Raw genomic sequence first — 27,746 nt, forward strand, 5'->3', positions numbered from 1 at the left:
TCCCTTCAAATAGTGTGTTCCATTTTCAAGTAGATTTAATCATTGGAAGTTTTTCATGGTATCTCATAGAATTTTCCTCTTTACAACTTCCAGCTATTATAACTGGTTCTCTCTTAAAGGGACAAACAGAACAAGACAACTCCATCTTTGACTTGACAACCTTTTAGATCTTGAAGATAGCTATCATTTCTCCTGAGGCTTCTTCAAGTAAAATATGCTCCACTCCTTTAACCAATCTTTCTATGACATGGTCTCAAGGCCCTTCACAATCTAAGTTGCCTTCCTCTGGACACTCTCCAACTTGTAAATATCCTTCTTTTCAGATCTGATCGATATATTCAGATGAGTAATGACAAAGGCAAAGTGCAGTGGGGCTTTCATTTTACTAGAAAACCTAGAAACTACAACTCTTTTCAGGAAACACAAGATTATTTTTGCTTGAATTACACACATTGATTCATATCAAATTTGCAGTCCACTAAGATACCAGTATCTTTTTAAAATAATTCCCCTCTAATCATTCCTCCCCCATCTTGTGTTTGTAAAGTTTTTTTTTTACTCAATTGTAACACTTTACATTTATCTTTTTTGATTTTCCTCTCATTAGATTCAGACCAATATATCTGCATGCCAAGATCTTTTGGGAGCCTGATTCTATCACCCAATGTGTTAGCTATCTCCACTTCATTCCATTGGCAAATGGGATGAACATAGCATCTATTCCCTTTATCCTTTAGCTGTTCTTACAATACAGTAATTACAACCAACATCAAATTTTCTTCTAGCAGTTTGGAATGGCTCGGGGTGAAGAGTTAGATGAAAGAGCCAAAACAGATCTCAGTAAAGTGGGCCACAACACAAATGATGTGCCCAAATTGAGGCAATTGCTTTCAGCTTATTAATGAATCCCTTGATTCAAAATTGACTTGTCACTTGAAAATGGGTATTGATTGACCTTCAGAGCTGGCCCTGAGTATTAAGAAGGCATAAAGTATGATATTGGCTCCACACTTTAAGAAGATAGACATAAACAGGCCTCAACTCTCACGTGAACTGACTATAATGGAAGTAAGAGGTAGATTTTAAGGTGAGTAACTTTTCTGATTCAGACATTTCTGTAACAGGAAAGAAAAATATCACGTGATTTTCTTTTTCTTTCATTTATTCACTTAAATGATTAAATATATCTTCTAAGAATATTAACATAATGCTGAATTGGTTCAGCTCATTTTGTTTTCCAAGTATACAAACACCATTTTTGGATCTTATAGCCCTAAATAAAATTAATTATGAGACAATTATTCTTGGTTTCCAAGGCTTAACACATTTTACATAGATGTAAAATGTTGAATCCTTCAAATCACATTGAAAGTGATAGACATTGACTTTTAAAATTAACAACATGGAGAATAGCCTTGCTCTTTAAACCATCACAATAACCATAATTCATGCCTTACACACTGCTGTACTCCAAAAGAGACAAAATATTTTAATTTCACAAAATCTAAAAGCACGTTTTTAAAAACACCCTAGGTGCCTTTGACACATACATTTAACTTCATTGCTAGGTAGACTATTCAGTGCCCTACAAAATGTTATCTGCCTTTTAAAATAACAGAGCATTTAGTATTTGCTGTGTCATGTGTTCCTTCTTTTCTTTGCTTGTACACATAGTGGAATTTCTCAGTAATCTTACATGTTGAAAATAGCGTGACAGGCATAGTGAACGTTTCCTCTCACAAGCTATAGCCATATCACAAGTTACATTTCTCTTAGGTTATCTGATGCTTTGGAAAATAAAAAAAATGTGTTGTGATATTAGAAATAATTTTTTAAAAATTTTCTTTCTTACTGGTGAGTTTTTAAGAACTTAACATAGTAATAATATCTGGAAATTTTAGGAAAATTATTAAAATGTACCGATGCCTAGGTCATAGTTTGTCTCTTTTCTGCTTCTTTCATTTCTGATGGAATTATGCATTGATTGTAAAGTGACTAATTGTTCTGCACAAATTTGTTTGATCAAAGTTTCCAACCAAGGCCCACAGGCTTGGAATCCTCATTAACTGAAGGATGAAGAGATTGCTTTTATATTACACGGAGCTGTAGCATCCTAAGTCACGTTACCATGGAGAAAGTGCTTCCACCCACTGAAGAATCAGTATGATTCTGGAGAGATTCAACAGTCCACCACTGTGTGATTCGGTTGTTTATTTATATATCTCCAAAGGCTGTGTTAAAACTACACTTATCATTGAAGTGTGTATATTGAGATAAATTGTGCAACAGCTTTTTATAACTACTTATAGATAATCCATATCCTAAACTTTCAGCGATGACTTTATTTTTATGTTCAGGATTCTAGGTATGAAATCCCATGAACAGACATCCACTGTCACTGGTTTCCAAATTTTTGTCCTATTAAATTCTAGTTCCATTTTATTTATAACTGTCATTATTCTATATGATGAGATGATAAATGAACAAAACAACAACTCTAATAATTTCATGTTTGGAAAACCATTTATTTTTTTTATATATTCAATTCTTGAGCAATTAAGTTTGTAACAGATAATTCTGGTTGCTCATCCTCAGCAGTACCTTATGTTGCTCAAGACCATTCAGGCCTTCTTGTTGGACCTCTAGATAGCCTTGTTTCACTCATTAGCTGACCGCGAGACCCCTCTTTCTCAATTTAAAGGAAAAATCCATAGGAGGTTGAAATCTAATTAGCTGAAATCTAATTAGAAGAATTAAATGACACTCTCCATGATGATGATGATAGCAATGATGATGATGATAATGACGACGATGTCAACGACGATGACGACGATGATGTAAACAATGATGATGGTGATGATGATGGTGATGATGATGATGATGATGATGATGATGATGATGATGATGGTGATGATGATAGCTGGCATTTACCTTATGCATTACAATTCCCAAAATATTTTACACACATTGCTTTTATTAGATTCTCACAGAAACCATTGCAGGTAGGTAATAAAAATATGATTATACTCATTTTGCTGATGAAGAACCTGAAGTACAGAAAGGTGAAGTCTCTTACTTACAAAGTTAGTGAAAGTGAGAGACACAGGCCTTAAAGCAGGGCTCTCTCTGCTATGCTACTCACTTAGTTAGCCAAGAAGCATTTATTAAGTACTTACTAAGTTTCAGACACTGTACTAAGCACAGCTACTTCTCATAGTCTGTCAGGTTATTAGATAAATACATAGAGACAGATAGAATCATAGAACCTCAAAGTTGAAATGGAATTCAGCTAGCTATCTAGTATAATCTATATCTGTGTAAGGAGATGACTCTTGATGGGTCAGTTGTCTGGGGCCTAAATCTGATTCTGAGAAAAGTGTTGCTGAGTTTTCTGCCTTGATAGTTCACTTGTTTGGGACATAGGTTTGTCTCCAGATTCTAAGAGAAGCAGTTGCTGAGTCAAGTCTGATGCAAAAGTTTTGAAGTGATAATTATTCATTTGTATATGAAACACTTTAGGAAGTGAGAGTAAAAGGAAAACATAGTCTTTTTCAGTGATTTGGATGTGAAGAACTGGACAATTCTTTTAAAATTAGTAATCTAGGAAATATAAAAACAAGAATTATTCTATGATTATATGACAAATTTAATTTATCTGAGTATAGACAAAGATGAGAATCTGGTTACTAACCAAAACTTAAGGTAAGGTCAATAACAGAGAGAACTCAGCTGCTTCACCAAGAAATATTAGGAAGAAAAAAGAAAGAGTTTTTAAAAAGCAGATTTGAGAACTATTTCAAAGAGAGTTCTATATCTTTACTTGCTGCCAGGTGGATTAATTGGTCAATGAGAGGCTGGAGTTTTCCCTACTACCACCTGCTGCTGAGAAGAGGGAATAGACAGAATATACTCTTTCTTGTAACTTACTGTTGCAGAGCAAAGAGAATGCATTTTGCACTCTGTTATTTGCTACTGAGAATAAAAATACAAGATAAGAAAGAGGATGAAAGACATTTCTCCAAATTGCCACCTATTGTTGCCGAGAGGTGAAGGAGAAGAATCCTGCAGAGAAACTGAGTTAGAGATGATTTCATTAGCTTTAAGGTAAAGGTTAATGCTCTTTAATAAACCATAGGTGCTGGTGAGGAATAAACCCAGATAAGCAGAGGAACATCTTTGAAGCAGAGGATAAGATAAGCAAATCAGAAGCTTAACTAGTCCAGCTGAAACATCCTGCCTTGAAAAATGTTAGTCAGACATCACATAGATCAGCTCAGCTTAGCAATGGAAAGATCTTTTCAACATGAAGGCTACACTCATCAAGGAACTTTTGTGGACAGTTCCTAAGACATAAAAAAGATATAGAAGCCTATAGTTCCATAATTGAGAGTTTATATGTGTTCCCCACATGTATGTTTTACTATCCTGGGATGTTAGAGATAAGATCATTTCACTCATAGACACTACGTACATCAATGAGAGAATGTAATTGAAGTTTCTGGCTAGAATGCTATATAAATGTCATGTGTTTTCTTTGCATTTTCAGTAAATATCTTGGTTAAGATTAATTTAATATTAAAGGTTAATGTTAATGGAAAGTACACTAATGGGAGCTTATGTTAATGTGAAGAGTCACACATTAGAATTAACTCTAGAACCCTGAGAGCTAGAATAGAGGCCGTTTTGTCAACCTCTGGGGAGCTACTCCAATATGCAAAAGTTGGTGCAGGAGGGATGAGTAAGCCAATGCCAGCCCAGGGAGAATCTTGCAAAACCCAGGCTACACAAGGAATGAATTTCTTCTATAATATGTCTGACAAGTGGTCAACTTCTATCTGCAGACCCCTCAAGGATGAAAACCCCACATCTCCTGAGACAGCCCATTCCACTTTTGGAAAGCTATTATCATCAGGATTTTTTTCCATCTTGTCTAAATATATCTCTTTCCAACTTCCACCATTAATCCCAGTTCAAACATCTGTGACCAAGTAGAATAAGTCTGATTTCTCTTCTACTTCACAGTTCTTCAAATATTTGAAGACAGCAACCACGTCCTTCCTAAGCCTTCTCTTTTCTTGCCAAAATGTTTCCTTTAACCAACCATTGTATGACAGGGACTCAAGGACTTCACCAAAATTTTTGCCCTCTTCTAGATAGTTGAGTTTAGGAGGTCTAATTCTGTGAATAGTTAGAGAACCCAATACTTAAGACAGTTTAAATGGTATATTTTCCCAGAATATTGGGTATATAAGCTATATCCATTAAGATATTTCCAAATCTATCATTTTGCAATATACCACGTAAAGGCATCTTAGATAAGAGGTGCATTTTAAAACCAGAAAACTGTTCTGAGAATATTTTTCCCATAACTCTAGGCTTTGCATTCTGCTCATCTTCAAAGAACTAACAAGTCTTAAATGTTAGATCCTCTAATTCCCCATGGAGTCAGACCACTTCTGACCTCAATTGGAATCTGCACTGTGCTCTTTGGGAAAGTGCAAGAAGAAAGTTCAGTTTTTTTTTATTCCATTCATTCCCAGACCATGATACCTTAAACCTGCCAGAAATTAATATTTTATATGATGATAAACACTTCTTTCCTCCCTGCACTAGAAAAAATGTTGCCCAATTATAGGCCAGGTCTCTTTTCATAGGTGTCTCAAAGGTTGGAGAGGTTGTTAGCAGATGAAATGCAAATATTTATAGTGCAATTATCTACAGTATAATCATCTTCAGTACAGCCTATAATAATCTAGACAAATTTAAATAGGTTCTTAGGCTAATTAAAAAATCTCAAATAGACTTTCCTGAAATCAATATGCACATACCAAAGAGACCCTTCTCTGTGCGCTTGCTACTTAATAATATTCATGTATATTTAATGTGTACAGAGTTATTCCAAATTTTGGAAACTTTTCAATTTTTCACCTACACTAAATGCCAATTCTATTCACTACATCTGCATTACATGACATAACATAAAGCATGAGTTAGGATATTTACAGAAAGGAAGTCTTTTTGGGGATCTATTTTAAAACTGCTAAAGCATAACTATTTCAGTATAAATTGGGGTCGTACATGTGACTTGAGAAAAAACAAAACAAAACAAATACAAACAGATGTTCCCTGAAAATGGGAAAGACATATATTCTTAGCAACATGCAAGTATATTCCTGTAATCTTTTTATTTTCCCTTTTGTCTGTTTCACAAGATTTTTTTTTATGAAGCAAAGGGGCCATCTAAATATCTAATTCTTTATTTAAGTCATTAGCTAAGTTTTTCCATATGGAACCAACTCAAACCATATGTAGGACTGAACTTATTTATCAGCCAGAATTTAAGCTTGTGATTTACAATAAGAGAGTACTTTTCTGTTTTAATTTCCCAAACATTCCCCAATATCACCTTATATTATGATATCCTAATGAATTAGTTAGAATATGCCAATCTTTTTTATGGGGTAATCACACTATGCAATGATATTTTCCAACTTAAAGTCTTTTGAGTTAATAAAATTAAACAAGTGACAGAGCCAAAAATAAATTTTGGAGCCCTAACAACTAATTCCCTGCCCTAACCACAAACCAGCAAGATTTCCTTCTTATGCCGACTGGGAAGACTGGAGGGATAAGATATGTTTGGGGTATCATCTAACTATAGAATCCCAAAATTAGAACTTCAAAGCTTATTCCTTACCAGGAGGATCATGATACCCCTTTTATAACATTTTGTGCACAGTGCCTGGCACTTTGGGAGAGTTCTGACATATGCTCTCATTGGTTTATGAAACTCCCGGTGAGGAAACCTTTTCCAATGCATATCAGCAATTACTCTGCAACATAACATTATACAGTTGTCTTGGGTGATTATCAGTAGAATAACTTGCCCAGTGTCACACAACTGGCACATTATCAGAACCTGGTTCTTCCTGACTCTCTGGGCAGGCTCTTAGTCCACCATGCCACATTGCCTCTCTGTGTCTGACATGTGAAAGGCAGCATGGGACGATACTGAGAGAGTTGACCTTGGAGACAGCTGATCTTTCAGTTCCCTGGGCAACTCTCTAATAGCATAAATTGCATAGTAGTTGTTAATCTGCATTGGTAGAGGAAGCTCCTCAGTGGGAGCTCTTTATATCATAGAAATTATATCTAATTTTTCTTAAAATCCAAGATATATGGGGAATTAACACACTAAGAAGCATTCACAGTGGATAAAAGATATAAGATCAAAGGATATTGAGTGGTTCTAAAATCTGAACACTATTAAAGAGATTCCTTTAAGTTATTAATAAGGTGAGAATGTAAACCAAAGCAACTCTATTTTCCAATTGCCCAGCAAAAGATAGAAATAGTCAATGTTGGGCAGGTGGGCAGAGAGTCTACAAAAGAGACATACACTGATGGCTGAGCTGTGAATCAGTCCAAACATTTTAGAAAGTGACTAAAATGTTCATACCTTTTGCCCCAGAGGTTCTACTGCTCAATATGTACCCAAAGGAGGTCAAAACCAGGAAGAACGGTTCCACATGAATCAAAATGTTCATAGAAGCACTTTTTGTGATAGCAAAGAATTGGATAGCAACCCATTGATTGGTACATGGCTGAATAAATTGTAAAAGTAATACAATATTACTTCAACATCAGAAAGGCTAAATATGTAGAATTCCATGAAGTAATAGAGAATGAACTGAGCAGAGCCAAGAAAAGAATGCACATAATGACTGCAGTAACGTAAATGGGGAAAATACAATAAAATAAAACTAAATATTATGTAATTATAGTATCTAAACTTGGACCCAGAGACAACTTTGGAAGGCTATTCTCCTTTCCGTGCAGAGGCAGGGACAATAAGAGTGGAATATTGCATATGCTGCTGCACAATCAAAGGTTGTTGGTTTTGTTGAACTGTTTGTTTTCTCATTTTGTTAATTCTTTATTACAACAGATGGATGCCATACTACTTAAAGGAGGAAAGAACAATATATTCAGAAATAAATGTGACATAAAAAAATCAATAAAAATAAACGAATGCTTATTGCTTGATTGGCAAGGAAGTGGTCCTCTAACCTCTGTTCAATACATACGTATCTGTGATCACATATTTAACTTTATTCTAAAATATTAATTTCAAACTCACATCCTGTGAGTTACATGAAACTGCTTTATCTCCCTCCTCCAGGTATATTATGCTATTCTTTGTGCCTTTGTTCAGACAAATGTTGTATTAATAAGTTATTTTGAAGGAAGACAAATATTTAGATAGCAGAAGTATAAATAAATAAGTACTATAAAAATAAAACAGCCAAGAAATTTTTAGTTTGAGACCATCAGGCTAAATCAACTATGCTAAATACATTGCAAAAGAGCTTTCTATCTGTTGAATGAAGGGTGTGGAAATCAAACATTACCTTAACCCCAGAATAACCTCATCCCAGCCAGCCTGGCCAATCAAGGTGTCTTGCTGTCTGCTCTGCCTTTAGCTGCATATTTCTCCCCCCCCCCCCCCCTCTACTTTTTTCTCAGGGAAAGATAATCCAATTAATTTCATCATTGTTACTGGAAAATGGCACAACAATCTATTGCCCTATGGTGCCTCTCAGAAACTAGTGACAGTGAATACAATTGTTCTGAGGGTGTGTGCCTTCTACTACTGGTGATGTAATAGATCAGGGTAGAATTTTATTTTGTCATTTTATTTGCTATGGTGCTTAATTAAATACATTTCTCCTTTGAACTAATGTGTCTCTTGGTCTTCTACAAGTAAACAAATTGGTGATGGCTCTTGAATGCTAGTGCAAGTGAGTGCTGATCCATAAAGTATCTATGGTAGATTTCCAAGAACTGATGAGCTATGAAGATGCAAGGAACTATAGAGATCTATAATAATTTAAAATAGTAAAATGATATTCCACAACATAGAATGTCCATGTAGGAAGAGAGCCTAGAGATAAACTAAACAAAGCAGTTCATCGTATAGATGAGAAAACTGAATCTCAGAGGGATTATATGACTCGTTCAAGGGTGTACACCTAATTAGTAGCAGAGCACATACTAGAAACTAGGTCTTATATCAGCTACTTTTTCTACCACACTATCTATTTCTTGCATAATTAAATGAGCAAAAATGTTCTATACAAGGGATTATATACTCCTAAATGTACTGTAAAGTATACATGTAGCATGTAAACAGTATGCTTACTAAACTGGAGCATAAATTTGACCTAATATAAACATACTAGGCAATATAAATATTAAACATCTAATTAACAAAATATTGCTTATTCTCTTGGAATTGAGAAAGACTTTGATGTGAATGCCCAGATCTCTTGAGAAAAATCACTCTCAGGATGTTTGAAGTGGTGTCTTCTTTTTCTCTCCATCAAGTTCCTTGTAGTAAGCAGATGATTTAAAATCATCCCTTTGATCATTCTTTTTGAAAATTGCCATTGCAGTATCTTCTAATTTCTTTTAAAAGGCCCTGTCATGAGCATCAGGAAACATGGGTTTTAGCCCTAGCTCTGCTACTGTCTAAGTCTACTTTACAAGTAATCTAAACACTCTGGTTTTATAGCTGTTTTTATTTACTCATTTGTCTGTTTGTTTTTAAGACTGGGTTTCCCTATCTTACATTGGAAATTCAGTGGCCATTTAGGGGTTGGATCTTACTACTGATTGGCGCAGAAATTTTCACCTGTTCCTTTTGTGACCTGGGCTTGTTTTCCACTCTTTTGGCAGGCTTGATGGTACCTCTTACTACCAGGGCTTGCCATATCAATGTCAGGCTTAGTGAAGAGTGAAGATGCAATGTACTATTGACCAGTTTTTCTCTCCTTCATATCACTTAACCAACCAACATCAATTAATTTTTGCACAGGGACGAGACAATTGGCTTTAGCCCTCCTGTAGCTCAGAACTCCCAAGTTCAAGAAATGCACCAGCCTCAGCCACCCCTACTAGGTATTCTTAGTATGTCCCACTACTCAGAGAAATTTAACCACTCTAGACCATAGTTTAGCAGAATTAGGAAGAAGATACTTTCCAAACCTAAAACATCATTTTTCTCAGTTCAGCTGCAAAGGTGAAAGAGCTGGAGTTTCTTGAATCTGGTCCTCATTCATTTGCTTTTCTAACTTCTCCTCATCCCCAAACTCCAGTAAATTAGAGGTAAGTTTTTGAAGAGAAAAAGAAATAAGAAAATGGAAGTGCCTGGTGTTGAAAGAAATTGAGGTGGTTGCTGTTTTGTCCTATTGGTAATAAAGAGTATTTATTATAGATTGTAAACTTATTAAATTCAACACAGTTTTACTAAATGCCTACGATATGCAAGAAACTGTACTAGGCATTGAGGATAGAAAGGCAGACCAATAGGGCACAGTCCCTATCTACAAAAACCTATATTCTTCTGGGGAAATACCACCTCCTTTCTTTGATGCTACTATATCTATGATCTTCAGCAAGTCACATATCTCTCTTGTCTTCAGCTTCCTCATCTCTAAAATGAAGGGCTTGGACTAATCATCTCTAGAACTCCTAGAGCTATGATCCCATTAAAAGTAGAACATACACTTTTTCAAGCCCCACTTATATTGGTGGTCTGCATCCCCAGAACTTGGCTAACTACTTCTTTCAGAGTTTTAGGGGTAGCCCTGAGGAGTCTGGAGTTGTTTCTCTAGTACTATAGCTCATGAACAACCACCCAATGTTTTATTCCCCGGTATCTTTGCCAGCTAATATTTCCCTAGTGTCATCTAACCCAGGGGTTCTTTACCTGTGGTCTGCTTAACTTTTTAAAAAAAAATACATATTTTGATTGCTATTTTTTAAAATAATTGTTTTCTTTTTAATCCTATGTGTTTTATGTATTTAAAATATTATTCAGAAAATGGGTCCACAGGCTTTAAAAGACTTACAAGGGGTCTATGACACAAGAAAGGATAAGAACCTCTGAATTCTAACCATTTATTACTGCTGCAATATACTATTGACCAGTTTTTCTCTCCTTCATATCACTTAACCAACCAACATCAATTAATTTTCGCACAGGGATGAGACAATATGGCAAGAATAAAAGTACAACCCCATCTTTCCCCTTCAAAGTTGGAACCAATTCTCCTCTTCTACCTTAGTTCTAGGGGAGAGTGGACTCATATTTAAAGTGACAACTCCCAACATTCCCTTCACCAAGTTCATTTCAAAGTGTGACATAGCTTCCTGACAAATTATACCTTGTTTGCAGAACTTGTATCTTGGCTTCTGGGTCACTTCTCTGCTGGTCTACATAAAGCAGATCACTCTCAGGGCTATTCGTCCTTAGTCTCAGCAAATTCTACTATGAACTCGAGTTGCTAAAACTCCAAGGATTCTTCCAATCTTCCAAAGCTCACTAAGTTGTATTCTGGTCCATCCATATGCAATATTCATGCACCTAATATAATGAAAGAATAGACAAAACAATGAGGGGGGGAGCAGGGACATTTATTCACAGCAATTAATGAAAAGAGAGCATCTGAGGCTCTTTTACCACAGCAGGTTTTTCTTACTCCTCCCTTGGAAGCCACCGGGGAAGAGAGAGAGAGAGCATTTGTCTTTTCAAACCTTTTGCATGCACACTCAGTTCCAGCCCAGCAGCCATTTAAAAGGCTTTTTGTCACCACACAATAAGCTGACAGGAAACAGTAATAGAATGTTTTTACATGCTTTAAATCAGGGAGGAACAGAGTCCCTCATCATACACTTCTGCAATCAGGCTCACAAAGCCTCCACAGAGATTGCTACTAGGCAGCAAATATTGAACATACTCTAAGGATTGATCCCCCATTGGCTAGCTCTCCCCACCCCTATGCCCCTTATATACAATATAATGTATTTTGAAGAGATAAAGAGCACATATAGCTGGTGGTATCAGAGAAAAACTCGCAGAAAACATGGTACCTGAGCTGAACTTTGTATGTGTGTTGATTTCAGGAACCTTATTTAATTTAATTCCTCACCTCCTTTAATGCCTAGACTAGTGTATTGTTCCTAATGTGCTCTTAATTCAACTTATACCTCTTGTATGAATGAATGAGTGTTTATTGACTATATGTATGGATACCAGCCAATGGAGTCATTTCCTTCCTGCCCCCTCCCCTTCCATTCTCACTAAGTCACCACTTATAAGGGATCCTATTACAGAAATTGAAAAGTTGCCCAAAAAGACATTGAAAAATAAAGTATTATATTGGTAATTGAAATTATCAAGCATCAGCATTGTGATAGACTGGAAGAGGCTCAAGAGTTAATAAACTATAGTTTCTGCCCTTACGGAGTTTAGAATTGAATATGTGAATATAACATTTAAACAAATAGCTAATCATTTTGATAGATGATAGACATTATGCCACAGTGGATAGAGAGGTGGCCTGGGAACAGGAAATCTCTGAGTTCAAGTATCAGCTCTGACACATAGTGAGTGAGTCGCTCAGAAAAAAATCACTAAATATATCAGTGCTCTAATTGCACTAATAAGTGCCCTAAGTATCTAAGCTCTAAGACTATTAGATGCAGATAAGGTACCAAAACACTTGGACAGTCATATCTTCCTCATCTTACAGTTCCTTATTCTAATAAAAGTGAAGGTCCTGATCCTATCCTTATATGATAGATACATAAAAGATGCAAACAAAGTGCCATATGAAGTTCAGGAAGAGGCAAGATCATTGCTATCAAATTCAGAGAAGTTTTTGTGGAAGGTACGGCATTTGAACTCCAAATTAAAGGATATGTAAAATTTTAGGAGGTGAGAGGAAGTAGGGCAGGGATTCAAGACATAAAGTATTTAATAAGTACTTAATAAATATTTGTTGATTGGCAAAGCAAAGCATGAGCAAAGGCACAGAAATGCAAAATCATAGGGCACATAAGAATATCAACGATACAAACTATTGTAGTATAGTAGGAACAGGAGAATGTGAAACGAAGTGGTATGACCTAATTAGTATGACCCAAGGCCAAAAGAAGTAGGCTGGTACTGTGTTGTAGACACTGAATTTTAGGTTGAGTTTTTATTTTATGAGCTACTACTAATAATAAATGACAGCTCACACTTTTATATTGCTCTAAGGTTTACAAAAGGCAACTAAGTGATACAGTGGATAGAGCTCTGGGCCTGGAGTCAGGAAGACTCATCTTCCTGAGTTCAAATCCAATATTAGACATTTACTGTTTGTGTAAGCTTGGGCAAGTCACTTAACTCTGTTTGCCTCAGTTTCCTCATCTATAAAATGAGCTGAAGAAAGAAATGGCAAACCACTCCAGCATCTTTGCCAAGAAAACTCCAAATGAGGTCACAAATAGCTGGGCATGGCTGAAACAACTGAACAACAACAAAGGTTTACAAATATGCAGCTATTGAAGGGTTTTAAGCAGAGAAGTGAAATGTCAAGAAAAAAATGTGTTAAGAAAAATATTGATCTGATAGCATTGTGAAGAATGAACTGCACTCAAGGAGTAAGTGGAGTTAGGAAGACATTTTGGGAAACTATAGAAAGAGATTAAGGAAGGTCGTAATGAGGGTCTACACTAAGATTGAATCATGTTCCTTTCATTTTAGGTGAAGGATTTGTAGACTCAGACCTTGTAAGTTTCAAAATAAGGATAGCTGGTGGTATCAGGGAAAAACACAGAAGACATGGTGCCTGAGCTGAACTTTGTATGTGTGTTGATTTCAGGAACCTTATTTAATTTAATTTAATTTATTTAATTTAATTTAATTCCAAATGCCATACCTTCCACAAAAAACTTCTCTGAATTTGATAGCGATGATCTTGCCTCTTTCTGCATATCAGCAACCAGATTTGGCTGCCCTGAGGGGCAATCTTGACCCAGCCCAGGGATAGCAGTCAAGGATTCACTCACTAGCTCTGACACATTTGAATGTGAATCTGTTGGGATGAGTATTATGTAGAATCTGTGCAAAGTATATGCCCATGCTCCCTAGGAACTTAGATGGTATGAATGAGAGTGTGCATGAAGACTTTGAGGGAAAACATTTGTACTTTTTTCTTGCTTATATCTTTGAAATAAATATCCCTATTTTTCAAAACTAATTGATGTTAAATGGGCGTGGACTGACACCTAACAGTGCAGGGAGCTCTCTAGGCTTAAGTCAATAGCTTTAGAGAAGAGAGTCTCCAAAGGCCTCAGGGAACCCCTAAAACTCTATATTAGTAGGCCTTGTTCTGGGAAAAGAAGACCAGAGCGTATTCACTGTGTATGCACGCACATATGTGTGTATACAACCAGTACATTTTGCACCACTATCGTAATACTTGTTTCTTCCTGAATCATTTTATAGGAACTATCAAACCAGGAAATTGCTAGTCTTTTTGGACACAACACATGGTATCAGGAAGGGTAAAACTAAGATACGCACCTAGCAAGCCATGTTAGTTGGATTAACAACAGCAACCAATGGGGCAAAACATGTTATAGCCAGACAACAGCAGTCTCTGTATTGCATACTGTTCGTTGGATTTTCACCAGCTGCACAACTGTAATAGGTAAGAACAAAACAAAGTGATATCACTAAAATCCATTGTTTCATGTTGCAATTTTTCTTGCTCCCTCAGTTCTTAGACCCACATTCACCATGCAATCCAAAACATCAGAGTAGGGAAAAACGGAATATGAATGTTAAGATATTAGTAATATGTTTTAGGATCATAAATTGAGAGCTAGAAGGGGTCTCAGAGGCCATCTACTAAAACACCTTCATTTTACAAATGAGGAAACTGAGGCCCAAGGAGATTAACTGACTTGCCCACAATCACCGATATCACAAGTTTCAGAGATAGGCTTTTATATATGCAAAAGCTTAAAATAAATATAAACCATTAAAGATGTTCTCAAGGGGCGGAGCCAAGATGGCAGAGGGAAAGCAGTGACTTGCTAGAGCTCTCCCCCAAACCCCTCCAAATACCTACAAAAAATGGCTCTAAACAAATTCTAAAGCAGCAGAACCAACAAAAAAACAGAGTAAAACAAATTTCCAGCCCAAGACAACCTGCAATGACTGATCGGAAAGGTATATCGCGCCGGGCTGGGAGAGGAGAACAGTTTGGTGTGGGCACGCAGGCCACAGTGACCCTGGAGCAGGCCTCAGAGGACTGAATCGCGGGCACCTGTGACAGTTTCCAGACTTCTCAACCCACAATCACCAAAGACAACTTAGAAGGTCAGTGGGAAAAGTCTGTTACTGCGTTGAGAGAAGAAACTAGATCTCAGCCGCCCCGAGGACAGCGGCTGGCTTCTGAGCTTCCAGCCCACAGACTGAGGGGGAATCGAGTAGCTGATTAGAGGGGGATATCAAGGTTCTCTGCCAGGGCTGAGGCAGGAATGTCTTGCTTTGCCTGTGCTTGGATCTGGGTCACAGTTCTGAGGGGCAGTCCTCGGGCGAGGAGGACCGCTGGTGCAGCAGAGCTTGTTGTGGTTGTGGAGAGGAAACACCTTGCCCCTTATCATAGCACCTTGGAAGAACTGACACTTTTCAGGTCCCTAGAAGTATCTCTGAAAACAGCTGTACAAACTGCCAAAGCTTGGGACAGTACATTCTCCACATTGGAAACAGACTCTTACTTTAACAAAGAGTTTAAAACTCAAGTAATTGGTTGGGACCATGAGCAAGCAGCGCAAAAAGAGTCAGACTATATTATCTTACTTTGGTGACAAAGAAGATCAAAACATACAACCAGAAGAAGAAAACAAAGGCAAAGCTCCTACATCCAAAACTTCCAAGATCAGTCCCAGGCCTTGGAAGAGCTCAAAAGGGATTTTGAGAAGCAAGTAAGAGAAGCAGAGGAAAAACTGGGAAGAGAAATGAGAGTGATGCAAGAAAATCATGAAAATCAAGTTAACAGCTTGCTAAAGGAGTCCCAAAAAAATACTGAAGAAAACAACACCTTAAAAAATAGCCTAACCCAAATGGCAAAGAGGTCCAAAAAGCCAATGAAGAAAAGAAAGCCCTAAAGAGCAAAATTGGACAAATGGAAAAGGAAGTCCAAAAGCTTACTGAAGAAAATACTTCCTTAAAAATTAGAATAGAGCAATTGGAAGCTAGTGACTTTATGAGAAATCAAGATACTGTAAAACAAATCCAAAAGAATGAAAAATTAGAAAACAATGTGAAATATCTCATTGGAAAAACAACTGACCTGGAAAATAGATACAGGAGAGAGAATTTAAAAATTATTGGACTATCTGAAAGCCATGATCAAAAAACAGCCTAGACATCATCTTTCAAGAAATTATCCAGGAAAACGGCCTGGATATTTTAGAACCAGAGGGCAAAATAGAAATTGAAAGAATCCACCAATCTCCTCCTGAAAGAGAACTCCAAAGGAAAACTCCTAGGAATATTGTAGCCAAATTCCAGAGTTCCCAGATTAAGGAGAAAATATTACAAGAAGCCAGAAAGAAACAATTCAAATATTGTGGAAACACAGTCAGGATAACACAAGATTTAGCTGCTTCTACATTAAGGGACCACAGGGCATGGATTATAATATTCCACAGGGCAAAGGAGATAGGATTACAACCAAGAATCACATACCCAGCAAAACTGAGTATAATTCTTCAGGGGAAAAAAAATGGTCATTCAGTGAAATAGAGGACTTTCAAGCATTCTTGATGAAAAGACCAGAGCTGAATAGAAAATTTGACTTTCCAATACAAGACTCAAGTGGAACATGAAGAGGTAAACATGAAAGATAAATCATAAGAGACTTATTAAGGTTGAACTGTTTACATTCCTGCATGGAAAGATGATATTTGTAACTCATGAGACCTTTGTCAGTATTAGGGTAGTTGGAGGGAAAAAATTATAGGTATGTATATGTAGATAGATAGATGGCTAGATAGATAGATAGATAGATAGATAGATAGATAGATAGATAGATAGATAGATAGATAGATTGATAGATAGATAGATGGCACAGGGTGAGTTGAAGATGAAGGGGTCATATCTGGAGAATAAAATTAAGGGGTGAGAGAGGATTATCCTAGGAGAAAGAGAAAGGGAAAGGTAGAATGGGGTAAATTATCTCACAAAAAAAAACAGAAAAGAAAAGGCTCTTACAGTGGAGGGGAACCAGGGGAAGGTGAGAGGAAATGAGTGAATCTTATTCTCATAGGATTTGACTTAAGGAGGGTATAACATACACAATCAACTGGGTATGGAAATCTGTCTTACCCTACAGGAAAATAGGAGGGGAAGGGGACAAGAGAGTAGGGGAATGATAGAGAGGAGGGCAGATTGGGAAAGGGGGTAATCAGAAGCAAATTCTTCTGAGGAGGTACAGGGTCAAAAGAAAGAATAGAATAAATGGGGAAGTGGGATAGGATTAAGGGAAATAGAGTTAGTTTTTCACAGCATGTCTACTATGGAAGTGTTTTGCATAACTGCACATGTATAGCCTATATTGAGTTGCTTGCCTTTTCAATGAGAGTAGGTGGGAGGGAGGAAGGGAGAAAATTTGGAACCCAAAGTTTAAAAAACACATGTTTAAAAAAAATGTTTTCACATGCAACTGGGAAATACAGGAAATGGAGTATAGAAATCTATCCTGCCTTACAGGAAAATAGAAGGGGAAGGGGGTAAGAGATAGCAGGGAAAGCAGACTAGGGGAAGGGGTATTCAGAATGTATGCCATCTTGGGGTGGGGGGAGGGGTGAGATGGGGTAAAAATTTGGAACTCAAAATCTTGTGGAAGTAAATGTTGAAAACTAAAACTAAAAACAATATAAAAGAAAAGAAAAAAAGATGTTCTCTATCTCTGTGTGTCTCTGTCTCCCTGACTCTGTCTCTTTCTCTGTCTCTCTCTGTTTCTGTTTATCTCTCTGTGTCTCTCTGTCTCTGTCCATCTCTCTCTCCCTCTCCCTCTCCCTCTCTCTCTCTTTCTCTCTCTCCTTTTGTCCTATTGAGGAAACTAGTGGTCAGAGAAACATTAATCCAACAAGCAAAATAATACCACTAACACCTAAAGTCTGGCCCAGATAAGTTCCCTAAAATTCATGTATTATTCACTATGCATTTGAATTTCCAATGCACAAATTTCAGCCTTGCATTATATTGCTCAAACCAAAGTGCTAGGGGACTCTGTTTGCCACTGTACTCCTCCTTACATTTACTCAGTATAACAATGGAAGATTCCAAGCATTTTTGAACATAATCGTTCTACTAATAGCATTAAAACCTAATAGCTCACATACAGGGCTTTAATATTAAGGCCGAAAAATAATGTGCTTATTAAGTGCATCTTTATCATTATAACTCTCTAAGATATTTCACACCTGAATTGAAACAGCTAGATTTTCCATTTCCCTCATTCACTACTACATTAAGGCCAAAATAAAATCTATTTTCCCTTATCCTATTCAAATTGGTCTCCAAGCATCTGGATTTTTTAAAAAAATGTTTTTAGAATTCTAAATGAGTATTGTTTCACTGGAGCCTTTGGCAGAGCCATCATATGTGTTGTGGGGAAATAATATCTTGATACTGAGATACCAAAGCAAATAAGCATATTATAGAAGAGACTTATTAAATACACTCAACTGTCACTGAAGGGTAGACCCCAAAGCGACAAGAGAACATTACCTACGCTATAAGGAAACATAGTGTGTTCCTATTAGGGTTCCCTTTAGGCACTTTGCTTTGTCAGAAAATGGATTTTTATTATTTCAAAATGAAAGCAATAGCATAATAGAATTTTGGAGCTAGAGGAAACCTTAACAATCATAGAATCATAGAGTAGATCTAGAAGGGAATAATACTGTAATGATCTTGTTTAACCCCCTCATTTACAGATAAGGGAGCTGAAGCCCAGAGAGATTAAGTGAATTCCCTAAGATCACAGAGTAAAGGACTATGCCAGGATTCAAACCAGGATACTCTAAATCACCTAATTTTGTCTCATCTTTAGAATGATTTTAGACCAAATCTTTTGTTCTCATTCTCTGCCTTTCACTCTCAGGTATGGCCAACAACAAACATCCATGGCTTTGAGTTGCTCTAAAGATTTCTTTTCAAACTTCTTTTTTTTCTATTTAAATGTGTTCTAATGGAATTGTATTCTAGTGGAATTTTTAAAATGCTAAATTCTTTAATGGAAAGTAACAACAATAACAACAACCATTATTTATATTGCACTTTAAGTTTCAAAACACTACCAATATTACCTCATTTTAATAATAGTAAGAAAAATAATAGCTAGTGTTTGTATAATATAGTTTATATGATTTACAAAGTCCTCTCATTATATTCTCACAACAACCCTAGCAGGTAGGTGCTATTATCATGCCCATTTTAGAATTGAAGATATTAAGGCAGGCAGAGTTTAACTGACTTGCTCTAGGTTATAAAAATAGTGAATATCTGAGGCAGGATTTGAACTTAGCTCTTTCTGATTCAAGATCCAGCTTTAGATCCACTATACTACATCACTCACCCTAGCTGTAAGTAATTCTGTGAATGAGAAATATTGATAAGGAATTAATTGTCTGTCATGGAAAGTACATGTAAGATGAGAGGAATTAAACTGAAGTCTTTTTTAACACTTTAATAATATTTTTTCTCTCCGATTACATGTAAAAAAATTAACATTTGTTGTTTTTTTTTTAATTTTTGAGTCCCAAATTCTATCCTTCCTTCCCTCCCTTCTACCCTCCCTGAGATGGTAAGCAATCTGATTAGATTATACATGTGCAATCATTTAAAACTTCTCCATATTAGTGATTTTGTGCAAGAAGATGGAAGAGAGAGAGAGAAAGGAAGGAAGGAAGGAAAAAAGGAAGGAAGGAAAGAAGGAAGGAAGGAAGGAAGGAAGGAAGGAAGGAAGGAAGCAAGGAAGGAAGGAAGGAAGGAAAGATAGAGAAAAATAGTGTGCTTCAGTCAATATTTAGGTAACATCAGTTCTTTCTTTGGAGGCAGATAGCATTTTTTATCATAAATCCTTTGGGATTGTCTTGGATCATTGTATGGCTGAGAAAAGCTAAGCCATTAACAATTCTTCATCGTACGATATTGTTGCTACTGTGTACAACATTCTACTGGTTCTGCTCACTTCACTTTGTATCAGTTCCTGTAAGTCTTTCCAGGTTAAAAATGAAGTCTTGAAGAAAAGAGCAACAGAAGGAGAGAAAGCTTTACTTTGTATAAAAGACGCTTATGGATTTACCCAGTATAATGAACATGAGTGTCCATATCTTTTTTCAACTTTGATTATGCCAAGTAGAGAAGAAAGGTAAATCTCTTTCTTAATTTAAGAGGCAGAGGCTGGAAAATTAAACATTGCACACCACTGGATAACACAAAGAGCCTGTAATGATTATAAGACTTCCTTGAATAGGGAGTTGAAGCCTATAGGACATAAAAGAAGAGAAGAAAAACTGCAGTTTTGGGGATCTCTTTCAGGAGGAGAAAGCTCCTAGGAATATTGTAGCCAAATTCCAGAGTTCCCAGGTCAAGGAGAAAATATTACAAGCAGCCAGAAAGAATCAATTCAAGTATTGTGGAAACACAATCAGGATAACACAAGATTTAGCTGCTTCTACATTGAGGGACCACAGGTCATGGAATATAATACTCTGGAGAGCAAAGGAGATAAGATTACAACCAAGAATCACCTACCCAGCAAAACTGAGTATTATCCTGCAGGGGAAAAAATTGTCATTCAGTGAAATAGAGGACTTTCAAGCATTCTTGATGAAAAGACCAGAGTTGAATAGAAAATTTGATTTTCAAATACAAGACTTGAGTGGAATATGAAGAGGTAAACAGGAAAGAGAAAATCATAAGAGACTTATTAAGGTTGAACTGTTTATATTCCTGCATGGGAAGATGATATTTGTAACTCATGAGACCTTTGTCAGTATTAGGGTAGTTGGAGGGGAAAAAATTATATGTAGGTATGTATGGATATAGATAGATAGATAAATAGAGGGCATAGGGTGAGTTGAAAATGAAGGGGTCATATCTGGAGAATAAAATTAAGGGGTGAGAGAGGAACATACTAGGAGAAGGAGAAAGGGAGAGGTAGAATGGGGTAAATTATCCCACAAAAAAAAAACAGAAAAGAAAAGGTTCTTACATTGGAGGGGAAACGGGGGAAGGTGAGAGAGAATAAGTAAGTGAATCTTATTCTCATAGGATTTGACTTAAGGAGGGAATAACATACACACTCAATTGGGTGTGGAAATCTGTCTTACCCTACAGGAAAATGGGGGGGGCAGGGGACAAGAGGATAGGGGAATGATAGAGAGGAGGGCAGATTGGGAAAGGGAGTAATCAGAAGCAAATATTTCTGAGGAGGGAAAGGGTCAAAAGAAAGAATAGAATAAATGGGTGGGCAGGATAGGATTAAGGGAAATAGAGTTAGTTTTTTATAGCATGTTTACTATGGAAGTGTTTTGCATAACTGCACATATATAACCTATATTTAGTTGCTTGCCTTATCAATGTGGGTGGGTGGGGAGGGAGGAAGGGAGAAAATTTGGAACCCAAAGTTTAAAAGACACATGTTTAAAAAATATGTTTTCATATGCAACTGGGAAATAAGAAATACAGGAAATGGGGTACAGAAATCCATCCTGCCCTATAGGAAAATTGAAGGGAAAGGGGATAAGAGAAGGGGGGGAGAGAGATAGAAGGGAAGGCAGACTAGGGGAAGGGGTTTTTAGAATGCATGCCATCTTGGGGTGGGGAGAGGGGTGAGATAGGGTGAAAATTTGGAACTCAAAATCTTGTGGAAGTAAATGTTGAAAACAAAAAAATAAATAAAAATTACCATAAAAAATTTTTAAAAATTCTATTTATCCTAAAACCCAACTCAAATGCTACTCCATCTTTAAAGCTTTTCCTGAGTCAATCAATCAGAAACTTTGGGAGCTCTCAACCCTTGGAAGGTAGAGGGAATCAAAAAAACTGTTTGGAAGGAAATTGAAAGGGACCCTTTGGTTGTGCTGGGTTCAGTACACTGTTGCATTTCCATACACAGATTGAGGTCACAGTCCCAGGGCCAGGAGCAGTGTTATTACTCATTGATACAGGGGAACAAGGTTTTTTCCTGGGTAAAGAACAGACCACATGCTAAGAGAGCTGTAACCAGAGCTCTCCCTAGATCATATTTTCTTGGAAGCACCAAAAATGTACACACCTTAGAGCTAGCTTGGAAAACAGCAGCAAGAAAGACCTGAAACTTAGGACAGTGTTTTCTCTACCCTGGGAGCAGAGCCCAACTTTAAAAGTTAAGAAGAAGGCTGGAAAAATTAACAAACAACAAAAAAGAACCTGACCACAACAAGTTACTATGGTGACAGGGAAGATCAAGACAAAAACCCAAAAGAAGATAACAATGTCAAAGTAACTACAAGGAAAATATCAAAGTAAAATGTGAATTGGATATAAGCCCAACAAAAATTCCTAGAAAAGTTCAAACAAATTTTGGAAATCAAATAAAAGAAATAGAGGAAAAATCAGGAAGAGAAATGAAAGCGATGCAAGAAATTTGTGAAAAGAGAGTGAACAGTTTGATGAAACAAACAAAAAAGTCCTGAAGAAAATAATCCTTAAAAAACAGAAATGGCCAATGTTAACAAAAGGCACAAAAACTCATTGAAGGTAATAAAGTCTTCAAAACTGAAAATAAATAAATTGGAAATAATGTCTAAAAATGAAAAAAGAAGTACAGAAAGTCATTGAAGAAAAGAATTCCTTAAGAAAAAGAATTAATCAAATGGGGGGGAAGGTAAAAAAGCTCACTGAAGAAAATAATTCCTTAAAAATTAGAATTGGGCAACTGGAAGCTAGTGACTCAGAAGACATCTTAAAATTTAAAACAATTTAAAACAATTTAAAAATTTTTTAAAATGAGGAAAATAGAAGACAATGTGAAATGTCTCATTGGGAAAAAAAAACACTAACCTGGAAAATAGATCAAAGAGAGATAATTTAAAAGGTATTAGACTACCTAAAAGCCATGACCCAAAGAAGAGCCTTTCAAGAAATAATCAAGAAATATTGCTCTGATATCCCAGAACCAGAAGGAAAAATAGAAATAGAAAGAATCCAGAGATAATGTCCTGAAAGAGATCTTAAATTGAAAATTCCCAGGAATATTATAGCCAAATTCCAGACCTCTGAGGCCAAGGAGAAAATATTACAAGCATCCAGGAAGAAACAATTCAAATAGCATGGATCCACAGTCAAGATCAAACCAAATTTATCAGCTTCTACATTAAAGGAACAGGGGGCTTGAAATATGATATCCTGGAAGGCAAAGGATCTAGGATTGCAATCAAGAATCAGCTACCCAGAAAAACTGAGTATAATCCTCCAGGGTAGAAAATGGATATTTAACAAAATAGAGGATTTTCAAGGTTTTCTGGTGAAAAGACCAGAGATGAATAGAAAATTTGGCTTTCAAATATAATATTCAAGAGAAGCATAAAAGGTAAACATGAAAGAGAAATTATAAGAGATTCAATAAAGTTAAACTATTTACATTGCTATATGAGTAGATGGCAATTGTAACTCCTAAGAACTTTATCATTATTGGGACAGTTAGAAGGAGTATATAAAAACAGAGGGCATGAGTATGAGATGACTAAAAAGGAATAATTTCAAAAAAAGGAAAGAAAGAAAATTAGGGTGTGAGAAAGAGAGATGCACTTGGAGAAGGGGGAAGATAAAAGAAGAACAGGGAAAATTGTCTCCAGAAAGAAGCACAAAAAGAAGAGCTTTTACAGCAGAAGAGAATATGGGGGAGGGGGAGGGAATGGTGTGTGATAACATTTTGAAAATAACTTTTTATAATAGACCATGTATTTGCAGTTACATAAGTGAAAACTACAGAGAATACAAAAATCCATTGGGGTTGTTTTTAATTAATTAAAAGTATTTGACTCAAAAAATAAATAAATAAACAAGTAAAAGAGCATCCTTCAAGGCTTCTACTGGTAGTCAGTCATGCATATACCAAGGTGATAGAATCATTCTTAATAAATACAACCAGGAGCAGCTAGGTGGAACAGTGAATAAAGTGCTGGGCCTGAGGTCTGGAAAACTCGTCTTCCTGAATTCAAATCTGGCCTCAGACACTTACTAGCTGTGTGACCCTAGGCAAGTCATTTAACCCTGTTTGCCTGTTTCCTCATCTATAAAATGAGCTAGAGAAGGAAATGGCAAATCACTCCAGTATCTTTTCCAAGAAATCCCCAAGTGGGGTCACAAAATGTCGAACATGACTAAAAAATGACTGAATAACAATTCTCTTGAACTTTCTGAAGCATAAAATAGAGATATATACTTGTCAGAGATGTTTGGCATTATCATGTAGGGTGCTTTATGGAGGGCACTTCAAAAGAAGAGTAATTCTATGTATATAGTAAGGTTATATGATACTTACAATGGTGAGTTAGTACACAGATATAGATATAGATACACACACACATAATACACATATATGTATATGTGTGTGTGTGTGTATGTGTATGTGTATGTATGCATATGATGGAATATAAGCCCTGGAAACATTTTCCCCCAACTTCCCCAGGACTTTCCCATGTGGCCCAGGTCCCTGACTTTCTCCTGGGGCACCAGGCCCTTACCAGTTAATCCTTCCAACTGTCCTTGCATTGTGCCTTTGACCCTGCCCCAATCTCCAGTTCTCTGTCACCTCTAACCCAGCCCTCATTGTCTGCACCTGGCCCCACCCTAACCCACCACTCCTTGATTCCTTCTAGACCCCTTCCACGTGACCCAGGTCCCTGGTGTTCACCTGGGGCATGCAGCTTTTCTGAGTCCTTCTCTGTTACCTCCCAGTCACCCCAGGCTGCTTGGCCACTCCTTGATCACATCCAGACTTTCCCATAGTCTTTCTGTATAAAAGGTCCAACTTGCCTCCATTAAGGGGCTCAGATTCCTTAAGAGTCTGACCTGGTTGTATTCTCATTACAAAGGCTCAGGTTCTTAAAATGTGGCCAATAGTGCAGATTCTTAAAATCTTGCCCACTTCAATCGGTGTTTTAATAAACCTCTCTGAAGGAAGGTTTGAGTCAAATTCATTCGAGGCAGCACCTGTGTCTTCTGCCCTTGAATTTTGGGGTTCCCAGCACCCCTAGACCACAACACATATATAGAGAGAAACATCAGAAAAAAAGCATTTAATGAAACTCCAAATCATTCAGCCTAACAGTTTTTGGACCGGAACATCTTTTGTCTAGTATGTCACTTGTGAAACTTGATAATGACACCCAGTTTCAAGATTATGAGTTGTAATTACATCTTTCTTCATAGGTTATATACCCACTCCATTTTCTTCTCCTGGGGCACATTCAGTTAGGTGACTGTAGATACTTTTTTTTTTTACTCCTCTTCCTGGTCACTTCTGAGAGCTTTGGGCAGTTAGGAAATCTCATGGAAATGTTCTTCAGGTTCTTGACAACAATGATCCACTTGGAATGTCTTTCAGTGATATTCTCTTGATCACTCATATTCCAGGCAAGACTGACTCAACTACTTGCTCTTTGCAGCTCCAGAATTTGAGGTTTAGGGTATGATGGATTTTGGTGCTGGTGAGTGATATCATCCTCCAGAGATCTACCAAATTTCCTTGCTATCCCAGAGTAAGACCTGAAAACTTGATCTCTCATAGCTCCAGAGGGGGCCTAATATGAACGGTCTGTACTGAAGATGGACAATGAACTGGGTCCAGAATTGAAAAACAGAAAGACAAAGAACTGTATTGCATTTGGGAGATAATTTTTTTTAATCCTCCAAGGCTGCACTCGCGCGCGTGTGCGCGCACACACACACACATCTCATTTTTTTTCCTTAAATGTTCTCTACATTTATGTTGTTGGTGGTGAATCTTAGAATACCACAATCCCTGCCCTTCATTTAATTTCTTTTGTGATGTCTTCTATTTATTTATAGGGTAGGATGCTTGAAGTAACTAATCTCTATAGAAGAACTAGGGATGTTTAGCCCAAAAAGGAAAAGATTCAATGGGGAGCCTGGTTACTCTCTTCAAAGAGTTGAAAAACTATCATGGAGAAGAGCAATTAGCCTTACACCATTTAGCTCCAGGGTGCAGAACCTGAGGCAATACATAGAAGTTCCCAAAAGGCAAATTGAGACTTTCTAACAGAAAAACTTCCCAGCAATTAGATCTGACCCAAAGTAGAATGGAGTACTTCAAAAAACAGTAAGTTCACTCTTACTTGAGGTATTCAAGCAAAAGCTGTAAGACCACTTGTCTGGAGTGTCATAGTGGGAATTCTGCAAGTGTGCATTTGAACAGGTTGGCTAGTGAAGTCATTTTAGGTTTGGAAATTCTGTGATCTTTCATCAAGATCAGTTCTACATACAGTAATCACAATTTAGGTAGTTGCCACCAGGAGAATGGTATTGAATGACTTTGGTTCAACTGGGTCAACCAGCTAAGTTTTACCCAAGAATAGAATAAGTGAAGGCAGAGATTAGCACCACAAGCCAATTAGTTACTTTTCTTCTTATGAAAATATGATATTTTATTAAAATGAAAGCATAAATATTTTAATAATTTTAACCATTTTTAGTAATTTTGGAAGAAAGATATAATGTGAATCAAGAGTTATAAAGAAAACCCCTATGTAGATATTATGTATACTTTCCTACTAAACATCAACAGTTATCTGTAACTGCTTGATTTAACTTTAAATTGTATTATTAAGATTTAAAGAAGGACTTTGGCTTCTTCATTTTCTTCTTGGTTATCAGCTGTAACCCATTTAGGTCAAATTGCAATATAGACGAGTTGTAGATGGGTAAGTTGTTACTATAATCATAGACTAATAGACTCACAGAAGTTAGGAGCTAGGAGAGACTTCAAAAATAATCTTTCCTAGTTATATATTAATTATTTTTTATAAATAAACTTTTCATCACTCATTTACTTTGTCTTTTCAATCATATATCATTTTTATTTCTAATTGATTTGTAATTGGCAACATTTTTAGGTGCATAAGTAGTTGACTACTTGAAGCCTAAATCAATGATCTTTTGTAAATTGAAAAATATTTTTGTAATATAAACAATTGCCCTGATTCATCTGATCTGTGAATTATAATCCCATACCATGTTTTATTAAAGTTGGACACTTTGGATGAAAATTAAATGATGAAAAGTTGACTTTTCTTGTCTTTTCAACTACAGAAGGAACTTTGGGCTCAGTTTATAAATACTTGATTCACCAGTAAGTGTCAAGATTGATTCCAATAATTTAAAAAATCTCATTCATGTAAACTATATGACTATTGTGAGATCAGCTATGGATTTCAAGTAATTAAGAAGCAATGTTGTATCCCAGCAGAATTTCACATGAAAGGCGATGAATCTGAGATAGAGACTAAACTGCCATTTGAATTTTTCTTTTTTGTGCTGTTAGAAAAATTTGAGATTCTTTTCACTAATAACAATTATGGATCTTAATATAAAAACAGCATGGCACTGCATGAAGCTAATCAGAATTGGTTAAGTCAAAAGCACTATTGGTACTGACTTTATCAAAGGACACACAGTTCAATATTTTTGCTCCTAGATTTTAATTAAATGTGAGATGCCTTTCAATTTATCAGCTCCTCTCCCAAAATAGGAGAATATTCATTATGCCTATAAGTGTAAATACAAATTAGAGATAATTGAAATATAATGGAAGCAATCTTGTTTA

This window comes from Vombatus ursinus, unplaced genomic scaffold (assembly GCF_900497805.2).
Source record: "Vombatus ursinus unplaced genomic scaffold, bare-nosed wombat genome assembly UNPS02014812.1, whole genome shotgun sequence".
Taxonomy (NCBI): domain Eukaryota; kingdom Metazoa; phylum Chordata; class Mammalia; order Diprotodontia; family Vombatidae; genus Vombatus; species Vombatus ursinus.